General features: G+C 46.9%; 1 protein-coding gene across 2 annotated transcripts in view; it reads right to left on the minus strand.

Annotated features, from left to right (window-relative positions):
* Window positions 1–12,924, minus strand: part of MINDY4 (MINDY lysine 48 deubiquitinase 4) — a 101,740-nt gene that overhangs the window by 56,710 nt on the left and 32,106 nt on the right. The window lies entirely within an intron of this gene.

Genomic DNA, 12,924 nt, shown 5'->3' on the forward strand with positions numbered 1-12,924 from the left:
GATACAGCTAGAATGCACACATGCACACACGCACGCACGCAGGCACATGCATGTGCAAATCAAGTGTTGTCATCACTCTGCAGCTTTTTTCTTCAGCACGTCTCTGTTTTCTTTTTCATTTGTTTCTCTTCTCCCAGCTTTCTTATAAAGCCATCAGCAGCCATGTCTAAGAAACCTCTAAAATGCACCAAAAACCTGTTCTGGGAGTCTGATTTGTAAGTTCGGTATGTACATGTGGAGCTTTCCCAACACGGCCCACCTGTATTTCAGCTCTCTTTAGATATTTTTTCCCCTCCAGCATGCATCAATCTGGAAAATCTTTTTTTTTTAAGAATGCATTAAGAATAACAATATTACATCACTCTCTGAAAACCCATTTACTATGTTAAAAAATGACAGCCCTTTTGAACTTGGCATTGAAATATATTTTCCTCCAACATCATTGCAGGGTAAGATATGATTGAAGTAACAATTGTAATCTTGCCGTGCTACGTTCTATTGAATTGGCTTCCTCCTGAAGATGTATGAAGGGGTGTGAGTGGAGGACCACGGAGGACGCACGGTACCAGATCTGGGCACACGTACTGCTTCGGACTCCGAGTTTCTTGCTCTGGCCCAGGGTGCTGGAACACAGAGTGCCTTCCCCCACCCTCCCAGGCAGCCCTAATCTGCCCCCACCGGGGTCAAGCCCATGTTCTTCAACTCAAAACCACAAAATTCCTATGTCTCTACGCTACCAGGGTTAGACAAGCGTTCTCTTGGGGACTGGTAAAAGAACAAGCTGGAAAGCGGATCTAAGGCCTGGAGGGTGCATGAGAAGGAGGTGAAGGAGGAGGCAGTACAGATGCTGGGTCACAGCCGCGGCAATGAGAAGCTGTACCTTCACCAGAAGTTTCTGTCCCTGTACCCCTCCCACCGCCACTGGCTCTGCCTCTAAAGGCTGAGGACCTGAGTCCCACCTCTATCTGCCCCTTCTGTCACTATTCCATCTGGAGACTAAGGCCAGATGCCTCCCCATTTCTGAACAGCGAGGATTGAAGCACAGTGCTAACGGCCTCTAACATCTGCTTTGAAACATCCACGCAGGGAACAGCAGGAGCAAAGACATCTCTGGAACATCCCAAAGGAAAGAGCATCTCTCTTGCACCTGTCTCCGCTCTCTGCCTCTTGGTCTCTCACCCAGACCACTGGAATTGCCTCCTCACTGGTTTCCCGACCCCCAGTGTGATGCCCCACCCCAAGCTGGCCCCCCACATCTTCACAGGGGTGTCAAAGGCATCTTTCTAAAAAACAAACCTGACTGTGCCACAAACTGGCTGAAGTTCTTCAAGGGTTCGCCATCATCACCACCCCCAACAATAGTATTTATAAAAACGACAGCAGTAATAACAGCAAATACTCGCTGACTCCTTTGGCTGCTCCAGGCACTGTGCTGAGTGCCTTGTAGGCAACAAAAGCCGTCTGCTTCTTGGGGCAGCCTTAGGAAGGAGCTGTTGCACTAAGCCTCACGGAGATCCAGGATTTCTCCCAGGACATAGTAAATGAGTGGCGGCACAGGAATGTGAAGCCAGGCAATGACCCCAGAGACAAAGGTGGCAACCACCATATATACGGCTTCCTTGAAAAATAAAATCCAGGATGGGGCACCTGGCTGGCTTAGTCAGTGCAGCAAGTAACTCTTGATCTCAGGGTTGTGAGTTCAAGCCCCATGTTGGGTGTAGAGATTACTTCAAAATAAAAAATAAATAAGCAAAATAAAAGAAAATCCAGGCCCATTAGGGTGCCCTATGGGCTTCCCCTGAGCTGGCCACCTACTGCCCCAGCCCCCACTCTCTCTGCACCCTCACGCTGCATGCACATTCCCTGCATGCTGAGCTCCCCAACCTCAGCCTCTACACCTTTTCCTAAGTCCTCCAACTGGGGTAGAATGTCCTTCAGCAAACTCGCACTCATCCTCTATAGCCCTAGTGGTATGCCACTTCCTTCTCACCTCCGCACATGCATTCATTCATTTCCTCCCCCACTCACCCAGCAAACATGTGGCGGTAACCTGGCAGGCCCACCTCCCTGCCCAAGGGAGACCCAGGCATGCAAAATGAACAGACATCAATTGCAGTTTGACGTGGTACGGTTGGCTGAATGATGGCCTCCAAAGGTATCCTGTGAATGGTACCGTATATGGCAGGAAGGACTCTGTAGACGGGACCAAGGAAAGGATCTTAGGATGAAAGTGGGTATCCTGGATTACCCAAGGGGGAGCAATGTAATTACAAGTGTTCTTGTGAAGGGAAGCCCACGAGACTGGACACGGAAGAGGAGCGGTGTATGGTGCCAGGAGTAGAGGTTGGAGGGATGCACTCTGAAGGTGGAGGAAAGACCGCAAGTAAAGGAGTGGGGTGACCACAAGAAGCTCAGATACTCCCCTGGGGCCCCAGAGAGAATGAACCCTGTCGACACCTTGACTTTAGTCCAGTGGAACTGACTTCAGACCCCGATCGTCCAGAACAGTGAGAGAATACATTCATGTTGTTTTGAGCCACTAAGTTTGTGGGAATTCGTGACATCAGCCATGGGATTCTACATACAGTGAGAGAAATCACAAGGAGGGACAAAGGACCACAGAATTCTCTTGGTCACCTCTGTACCCTGTGTGCCCAGCACCTGGCCAGTGCTCCATAAACAGATGTTGAGTACCAGAGTGACCCTTACAGAAGCTAGGTGACTCACACAAGGTCCCACAACTTAGAAGGACCAGAGCCAGAACTCAAACACGGGCTGCTGGTTCCAATGGCTCTATTACATTCCTTCTTCTATTTAATGCTTCCTTCCCCTGCCCAGAACCCTCCATGGCTTTCTGTGGCCCACAGGACAAAATCCAAACCTCCCAGTGGTTCTCTTGGCTCCTGAGGGCAAAGCTTCAGGGCACGTGGGTGGCCAAGAGCCACAGCGAGAGGGTGGAGATGATGTTCCTGCCACATAGGGTACAGCGGGGCCTGTCCCGGGTCATGGGACTTCCACCCAGAGCGCCATCCATCAGCTGCAGAAGCCCAGCTCAGATGCTTTGTGCCCGTTTCCCATAGATCTCATCACCAGAGGAGACTTCAATTATGCTCACACTTAGGGAATGTGCTTATTGTTCCTTTCATGTGTCCCTTTGTGGCATGAGCATTACAAAGTTTAAAAGGTCAGTTTAAAAGCATGTTCTTGCCTTTGAGTGAAAACTATTATGGAAAACAATGACAACAAGATAAATTAAGGATTCAAAACACTTTTGATGGTGCAGATAACGCAGAGACATGTGTCATAGTGGACATCCAGTAAATCCACAGGAGCTGGGCCGTAGACACCCAGTTTGCCTGCCATGTCTGAGGTCACCAGCTCCCACCCATACTCCCTTTTGTGGTTCCAAGGGAGAAGCCAGGGCCAGGGCACTCTGGGTATCTGGGGCTCCATGGGGTCAGGACTCAATCCCGGATAACCGAATCTTGGCTGGAGTCGGGGGGAAGGCCTATTCAGAGACCTGAGTTCTTGTCCCTTTTCTCCCAACCCCTTGGGCAAGTCAGCCCCCATCTGTGGGCCCCAGGTGCCTCATCTGTACCTCGGGGGAAGCCTGGGCACACTCATCGCTGTGGGACACGACCAGGCACAGGGGCTCTGCGGGGCCCGAGTGCCTGGGCCACACTAGTTTTGAAGATGCTTTCCTGCTTACATAGCCCCACACTCCAAATGGTTCACTAGCTCTTAGCATGAAAAGACAAGGAGATGCTCCTTCCTCTATGTTTGGCACTAGATACTTGACTGAATTAGTTGCAGAGTATAAAAGAAAGGTGTCCCACAGGAATAAAGATATTGACCACTTACTATATATTCTATTTGATGGCAACTCAGAACCCAGTGTGAATGGAGTCCAAACTGACCCCTCTCGTGCGGCACAAGAATCCAGACTATGATACAAAATTTTCCCAAGACAGGGAGAGCCCAGCACACCTAAACTAAAGCAATATAAATTTATCCGGAGCGGCACTTCGACAAAGCAAGTCACACAAGATTCCCCAGGAGAGAGAGAGAGAGATTTTTTTAAGTGCCACTGAAAATATGCTCAAAACAAAGAGGAAGTAAGCATATGAGAAAAATTATGCACCACAAGTGAAAGCCAGGTGACACAACCAAAAGGACTCCCAGGAACTTGAGATAATAGGACAGCAATCTAAGAGAGGCTGTAATTAGAGTAGGGAAACTTTTTTAATAGGAATGGATATCATTAGAAAATAAACAGATGTTATAAAAAAAAGAATGGGCAGTTTTGAAAAGTACATACAGTCATAGAAATTTAAAAAAAAACAACCCATGGACATAGAAGGATGGTGATTCTAACATATGAAACATATGTTAAACCCCATGAGCCTGCTGCTGGGGGTGGGGGGGGCGGACAGGAATGGGTCATGGAAAGTTCTTCTCGGTAGAACACCATCGATTGAATCAAAAATGTAAAAGGAATGAGAAAATGATAAAAATTAGATAATCACCATTTTATAAACTCCTAATACAGGAAAAGATTATTAATAGATGTTAAAACCAGCGGCCGGAACATTCTTGAGGAACAGAATATTCATGTAGTCTAAAAGTTACCAATTTCTCATTAATGGCAAAAGGCAAAATTCCCTTTATAACAATGGACAGAGGGTGCCTGGGTGGCTCAGTCGACCAAGTGTCCGCTTTCGGCTCAGGTCATGATCCCAGGGTCCTAGGATCGAGCCCCACCTCGGGCTCCCCGCTCAGTGGGGCATCTGCTTGTCCCTCTCCCTCTGCGCCCCACCCCCCCCGATCTCTTTCTCTCTCTCTCAAATAAATAAATAAAATCTTTTAAAAATGTGTGTGTGTTACAAATATATATACTGTATGTGGGGAGGGGAGAAGAGAAGCAAGAATGAAAAAACAAGTGTGACAAAATCCTAGAACTGCTGAGCGTAAGTAAAGATGGTACAGGCGTTCATTTTTCTGTTCTTCCAACTTTTCTATAGGTTAGCTCTGCTTTAACATTGTGGGGGGAGGAGGGAGACTTGGGGTAAGCTTTAACAGGAGATGGGATACAATGAAGAGCTAATAAATTGCTAGGAGCTATCAGATGGCATGACCTGGAATGCAACTCAACCCCAAGTGAGAAAATATGTGAAAGAGCAAAAAAGAGATGTAGAGGGGAAATCTTTCATTCCAATGCCTATGGAAAAGGAGTTCCAGAAGGAAAAATAAAGAGGGTGTAAGAAAGGAGATTACAGAAATGATAACGGCTAACAACAGACATGAACCCTCACAGCAACCTAGGAAGCTTCAAACGGCACACGTGGAAATCAATGCACACCTAGACATGTCATCTTGAAATGACACATTAATGAGAGAGCATTAATGACAAGGAGAAAAATCTTAGCAGAAAGGCAGAGTATCTATAAACGAAAATTACTTTAACAAAAGACATCTTTAATATTCAAACTAGTAAAGGTAAGGTCAAAATGAAGACATTTTCAGACAAAGACTGAAAAAGATCACCATCACAGACCTTCGCTGAAGAAACCACTCACGGACTTACTTTAGCAAGAAGGAAAGTGAACCCAGGAGAAAAGAGCAGGACTGAGGCAATGACGAGAAAAGAAATCTGTAAACATGTAGATAAACCTAAATGAGAGCTGATGGCAGAAAAAATAACAATAGCAACTAATTAGGGGGTAGTTCAAATCACAGGGATAATACTAGATGGTGATTATACACAGGAAATGTGGGAACGGGAAATGAGCAGCTGAAGCTTTCTAAAATCCTTGTATTTTTTGACGGGGCAGAGAGACTGATTAAACTGAAACTTTAAGTCAATTATGATAAAAAAAATTTAAGAGTAACTGCTAAAATAGTCAAAACATCAACTATAATGTCCAAATCAGAAAGCCCTAAAAGGAAAAATAAACACCCACTCAATTCACAAGAAAATGCCGCTGTGGAAAACAGTTTGGCGGTTCCTCAAAAACGTGGACTATCGAATCACCACACCACCCTGCAATTCCACTCCTGGGTATGTACCCCAAAGAAGTGAACACAGGGACACGAGTTCATAGCAGCACTCTTCCTGAGAGACGAAAAGTGAAAACAACTCACATGTCCACCAGCGAATGAGAGGATACACAAAACGCGGTATATTCGTGCAATGGGATATTATTCCACCATAAAATGGAATGAAGCGTTGACACGTGCTACGATGTGATGAACCACAAAACCATGACATGGAGGGAAAGAAGCCAGAGACAAAGGTCACGTACGGTATGATTCCTTTTATGTGAAACACCGCAGATTGTGGGTTTCTGGGGATGAGGGGATGGGAGGAATGGGGAGAAACTGCTTGGTAGGAAGAGATTTTACTCCGAAGAGAAGGAAATGCTTTGGAAGTACACAGTGGTGGTTATGCAACCCTGTGAATGTGCTTAAATGACACTGAATCACTCACTTGACAATGGTTAATTTAAAAAAAAAAGGAAAAGAAGAGGTAAGAGGAAATAAAGAAAAAGCATATGGCAAAAATGAAAGTACAGAATACAGGGGCACCTGGATGGCTTAGTCATTAAGTGTCTGCCTTTGGCTCAGGTCACGATCCCACGGTCCTGGGATAGAGCCCCATGTCGGGCTCCCTGCTCAGCGGGAAGCCTGCTTCTCCCTCTCCCACTCCCCCTGCTTGTGTTCCCTCTCTCATGGTGTCTCTACAGAATAAATAAAATCTTAAAAAAAAAAAAGTACAGAATACAGATGAATTCAAGTGCATCAGTAATTATAATAAAAGCAAACAAATTCAACTTGCCAGTTAAAAGACAAGAAACCCAAACCCAAACTGATTTTTCTTTTTTTTTTTTAATATTTTATTTTTTTGACAGAGAGAAATCACAACTAGGCAGAGAGGCAGGCAGAGAGAGAGGAGGAAGCAGGCTCCCCGCGGAGCTGAGAGCCCGATGTGGGGCTCGATCCCAGGACCCTGGGATCATGACCTGAGCCGAAGGCAGAGGCTTTAACCCACTGAATCACCCAGGTGCCCCAAACTGATTTTTCTTAATTTGCAATATAAAGTTTCATAAGGCATGTGACACAAAAGTTGAACTGTACCACATGGGAGAAAAGAGATCTCTTGTGGCCTAACCACTTAAAAGTCAATGTAGTTAATATCGTATCATCAGATTAAAATAGACTTTGGAATAAAAAGCATTATCAGTGGTAAACCTACTTGTCACAGAACAACAAAAGGAACGATGCAGCAGGAGAATTCGGCCATATCGACCTCTATAAAATGGGGTTCCTAACAGTCCTACCTCAAAAGCTTGTGGTGAGCATTGCACAGGTCAGTCCAACAAGTGCTAAGAATAGCGCCCGCACAGAATTGCTCCATGTTCGCTGACGTAAGGATGACGGTGGTTACGAGACTTAGTGGCACCTTGATCCAAACAGCTGAACTTATCAATACAAGTACAAAAATATGAAATAAAATAACAAACAAATGCGTCGGCCATGAGTGTGAAGACAACCATGGCCGAGCAGTGGTGCAAGAATATTTTAACTCTAGAGACTCTGATAATGGAATTCACACCAGCAGAGGGGACAAATGGAAGATAATCTCAATAGATGCAGCAAAAACACTTGATAAAAAACACTCAGGTGCACTTTAAAAATGAAAACTTTAGCAAGCTCAAGCGACAAGAAGGGTTTTGCTTTACTTGATATATACATACTTCAACCCGACAGAACATGCCAGTGCTGAAGGGAGCATCCCACGGTCGGAGGCAGGAGCCCAGGAGGCTGTTCTAGCCCGCAAGACTCGGACTCTTCTGGAAACACACTAGAGGCAGTGCTGTAAGACAAGTGAAACTGACGAGCGGGGCCAGGTTTCCTGGTGCAGGTTCAGCACTCTTGCTACTTCCTGGCCTCTAACAGAACCTCCCTTTGGAATGAACAACAGGGCTGGATGGCAATGAAGCAGAGAGCGGCTCCATTGTCAGGGGACACAGAGGAACTGGACAGACAAGCCACAGGGCTAGCTCGCGCCGAAGAAGACTGGCATGGCTTCGAGTTGTAACTGCCCTGACTCTCAGCTTCTCTTTCACCAGAATTGTCTCTGGAGGGCCAGAACATGGAGTAATTCAAGGCTTCAGCCCTTCCCCCACCGCAGGCACTTCCTGGACATGCAGGGGTGGGGAGTGGGTAGCGAGTCCTTAGGAGGTACCCTCGCAGGAGCAGCTGTGTCCTGTTCTTTTCCTCAGGGTGACATCCCACAGCCCCGTGCTTAAAGGTTCTCCTTAAGGACTGAAATTCAGGGGGTGCCTGGGTGGCTCAGTGGGTTAAGCCTCTGCCTTCGGCTCGGGTCATGGTCTCAGGGTCCTGGGATGGAGCCCCGCATCGGGCTCTCTGCTCAGCGGGGAGCCTGCTTCCCCTCTCTCTCTCTGCCTGCTTCTCTGCCTACTTGTGATCTCTCTCTCTGTCAAATAAATAAATAAATAAAATCTTTAAAAAAAAAAAAAAAGGACTGAAATTCAGGAGTGAGCCTTGATGAGGCAGATCCCTAAGGGCAAGCTGATTTAAAAAGAACCTTTCTAAAAAGTCTCAGTTCTCCATAGAAGAAAAGATTCTTTTCACTTTCCTGCTGTTTCTCTTCAGCTTCCTACAGTGGCTCAACAAGTGCCCCCAGATAAAGGTACGAAAGGGAATGATGGCGACTTAGGCCGGAAAGAGGCTTGGGAGTCACCAGGCATAACCTCGGTTTGACAGATGAGGAAACTGAGTCTGGGGAGAGGAAGGGGAACCTTGGGTGTCCTCACCTCCCAGCTGCTTGGCCCTGTGGGATCCATGTCGCAACCCCAGGGAAGCATTCTATATCCCTGGGCAGCCCAATCGACAGGCATTTTTAAAGTGAAGCCTAGAGAACACGAGGCCTCGTTAAAGGTCAGGCTGTTGGGAAGTCATCTCGTGCACTATCACAACATTTAACCAAATCTCAGTTTCATACCCAGCAGCTGCCAGTGCTCGAACGGCTGACCTTCAACATATAATAGCAATCCTTTTTTTTTTTTTCTTTTTCCTCTTTCTTTTCTTTTTTCTTAAGGATGTGGAAAACTTGACTAGAATTGCTTGGTCTGACATTTCCTGTGAGAAAGCGTTCTGCTTGGAATACTGTGAAAGCAATCTGCCTTAACAATTCAATCCAAATAAATTATCTTCCTGAACCCAGTGAAAACACCTAATTGGGAACTGGGCTGCACACCCAAGTCTCTCTCATCCGGGTCCATGATGACGAAGGTTGGACCAAGATAGGGATCGCCCAGTGAGGACAGATTTGGGGGAAGGGGAGGGGACACTGATGGCCCTGTATCCTCCTGGAAAAGCCATCGGCTCAGCCTGTCTAGCTGGAGAGAACACACGTACTCCTGCCTCCTGGACCATTGTTCTTTTAGGCTGATGATTTCTCAGCTTAACTATCTTTCCGTATGCGCCCTTCCCCACAGGCTTTGGCACACACCCTTGAGGAGAAGTGTGTGGAGCCAGAGCAAGATCTGAAACCAAGTCCAACATTTCTCTTTCCTTGAGTCAGGCCGGATTCTGGCACATTCCAGGAACAGAGAAGAAATTTACCCAGTTACCAAGACATCAGACTGGGAGGGTTCCTTCAAGGGCACACAATTCACAATACAAAACTGTACTAGGTGTGACCTTCCCTCGCATTATTCTCCCCTTCTCTTGGTTGGCACAAGGTCTTAGCACACAACTGGTATTTAATAGATGCTCTCTCTGAAAGCTGAGAAGTTCTCACAGTTCACCTAGATGTGGCTCGTCCATCTGGAAGGGCTGGAAAGCCCCATCCAGACCATAATCCCACAGCCCTGTCAGGGGGTAGGGGCAGGGTGGGTGCGGAGATTTTGCCAAGGCCCCCCGGGGAATGGGCAAAGCCAGACACAGAATGTTAGGCTCCAGACTCTCATCTCCATTCATTTTCATCTACTGGATGTGGGAAGCACGGATTGCACTTCCTTCTGACCCGAAGCATTAAGACAGGTTCGCTGCTCTTTCCTTCAAGCCTCTAACAGGTTCTGCGGCTCTCCCAGTTCCTATCTCCCTGCACTTTCCACAGGTTCCACTTCCCCGGGTGTGGCTGAGCTCTGCTCCACGAGGAGACTGGTGCGGAGAGGGAGGTGTTGATCAACAGCCAGGGAAAAGGTGCATAGAGCTGATGTTTCTCCAGGGAAAGAAAAACATCCTCTTGAAGGAAAGTGTCATCTGTGGAATAGATCTCGGGAGCGTGGCCAAATCCACTGAACCATTCATTCACCTGAGCTATGCAGTTCCCCAAGTAGAATGTTGCTAGCCCATGATCTCCTTGGCCTTGCTTCCTCCCTCTTGCCCACCAGCACGTGGCTGCACAGCTCAGCTGAACCCAAGCACCATGAGATACTGGCTGAGCCCAAAGACTAGGGCCAGAGTGAGAGACAAGACATGGTGCCTGGCCCATGTCACAGGGGCCTCCCGGTTTGAGCCCCAGGCTACACCCCCAGCAAGTGGGATCACAAGCCTGCCTCTCAGTAGGGCTCCTGGTATCGGAGTGAGGACCCAACGGCATGGCTCTCCCAGAGACAAAGATTAACTGTGGCCCTGCCCTCCCCGAGGCTGGTATGAAAACCCAGGATGGAAAGGATTGCTAAAGTCACACTTGGAGTTATAAAAGGGAAGGTTCTGACATGCCGTCTGAAAGACATTACGTAAGAGTTGCCACCGGTTTCCACGGTGGACTGGAAAGCTGTGTGCAGATGTTTACTTAGCTGCTAGGGGAAGCTGCTTTGGGGCACTATCCTGCTCTGTTACTATCCTAATAAAAGCCAACACATCCAGGGAAGGAGCTGTCCCAACGAGAGAGGTCAACTTTCTCAGAGTCCCATTAAGCAGTGAAATCCACCTGGGTTCTGTTTGTTTAAATACGCCAAAGCATGGCTTAAAACAAATTCTGGGATGAAATATGTCCATTTTGCACACACAACACTCTCCCCTGCATAATCAGTGATAAAAGAACCATGAGCCATCGGACTGAGACAACACTGTCTGGGTGCGTTAACTTCTTATCAATCTTAAAATAGAGAAATTTGTGTTCATTTACTTTTAGAAAAGATGACAAGGTCTATACTTCAATAACACTTAACTTTTGTAGCTCATGTCTTGCCCCACAGTGGTCCTAGTTGGACAGTCACCTTCCCTGCTAAATATCCATTTTCCTTCCTGTGACATTCTAAGGGTTCTAAATGTTCTCTAGTCTTGTCCTTAGGGCAATAATTAATTACCTGGGTATCTATATCTATTTCACCAAGCACTTGCAAACCATCGTTCTCAGCTTAAGTCTCACTAAAGGCCTATATGGGAAGCAAGCGTTTTTACAAATGTGGACAGAGAGGCTCAGAAACTTGGAAATGATCCAAAACAAACCAGTCCGCAACACACAGGCCCGTGGTGAAGTGAGGAAAATACAGTGCATCATTCGCATGGACTGATGTGTTCATTTTAAACACTGGAATTTTATTTCAAGATTATATCTGTATTTAAATTTTATGAAATTGGGTCTTAATGTTCTTACTTAGCCAGAAAATCAACAGCAGCAGCAACAAGCTGAACAGCATGGGATTCACGGTGAAGTTAACAGGGCCCAAGCATCAGGGGCCCTCACTTGGACAGGCCGCTTCCGAGAGGCCCGAGCAATGTGTTGGCATGGTCCTCTGTTTTTGTAAAATTTGCAAAAATGCGATACTTTTATATCCTTTGTCTTAAAGAGGCCACTAAAACTGTGTAGGTTTCAGGCCTTCCCCCTCTGGAGCTGAACCAAGTTGGTCACCCAGGGTTTTGTTTTTTGTTTTTGCCTGATGGTTTTGTGTTTTTTTTTTGGTTTTTTTTTTGTTTTTTGCTGACCTATGAACTCCCAGTAACCCACTGGTTACTGGTTTGCGTGACACAAAGTCTCCTTGGGCCCAGAGACCCTGTCACTGTCTTGCCCAGTGGATACAGAGAGGCCCGGCCAAGACTAGTTCTTGCAACAGCTTTTTCTTCCACCCCATGTTGCCCCATTACGAGAAAGGGATCTTCAGGAATTTTGACCTACTCCAAAAGCAGAGAGAATAGGTTGTTGTCTGGAAATTTCTTAGAAAAAAAGAGAAAGAAACTGTTGCTTTAAAACCAAGTTAGCGTTGCTAACTTTGAGCATTACACCACTCACGCACATAAGACCAGAGAGCTGAGGAATTTCCATGGGTGGGCCAGCCCCAACTCAGGACAAGCACACCCTGAGCTAAAATTAGATGTGTCCCTGAGCCAGTTAGGCAGCCTCCCTGTGCCTCTTCTGGCAGCCAGCTGTTTTCACTCGAAATGAGGTGTGAGGGTCTCTGGGTACCAACCCATGTGGGTCCCCTCCCTCCGCACCCCCTGGAGTTACTCCCTCTGCATCTAATGAGAGCTCCCAGTTATTCGGCACAGGTGGCTCCTGAGCAGGGAGCCCAGCAGGTGGGGGTATTTAGTGGGGAGCTAGGATGCTGCTCAAAGGTAGGGAATCCACGCAGGAACTTTCTACAAGCCCTAAAGCAGGGGAGCACAGGGCCCACCTTACACAGAAGTCAGGAAATGGGGACTTAGAATTTTAGCACAGGGCAAGTATTCCTTCCCAATTCCTTAAGAGGTAACGAATTAATGTGAGTTTGTAAGCACACTCTCTTTTCTACTTAATAGAGAAACTTCTGCAGAAGTGGAATGAAGCCCTTTGGCAAGGCTCTGGCTTCCCTGGTTTCTGAGGATCTGAATCCAAATAACACAAAATGAGACTGAAAGCACAGGCCCTCCGAGTCCCCGCTGCTCCAGACTGCACCCCTCTGCCACTGTCAC

This window comes from Meles meles, chromosome 10, assembly GCF_922984935.1.
Source record: "Meles meles chromosome 10, mMelMel3.1 paternal haplotype, whole genome shotgun sequence".
NCBI classification, from domain to species: Eukaryota; Metazoa; Chordata; class Mammalia; order Carnivora; family Mustelidae; genus Meles; species Meles meles.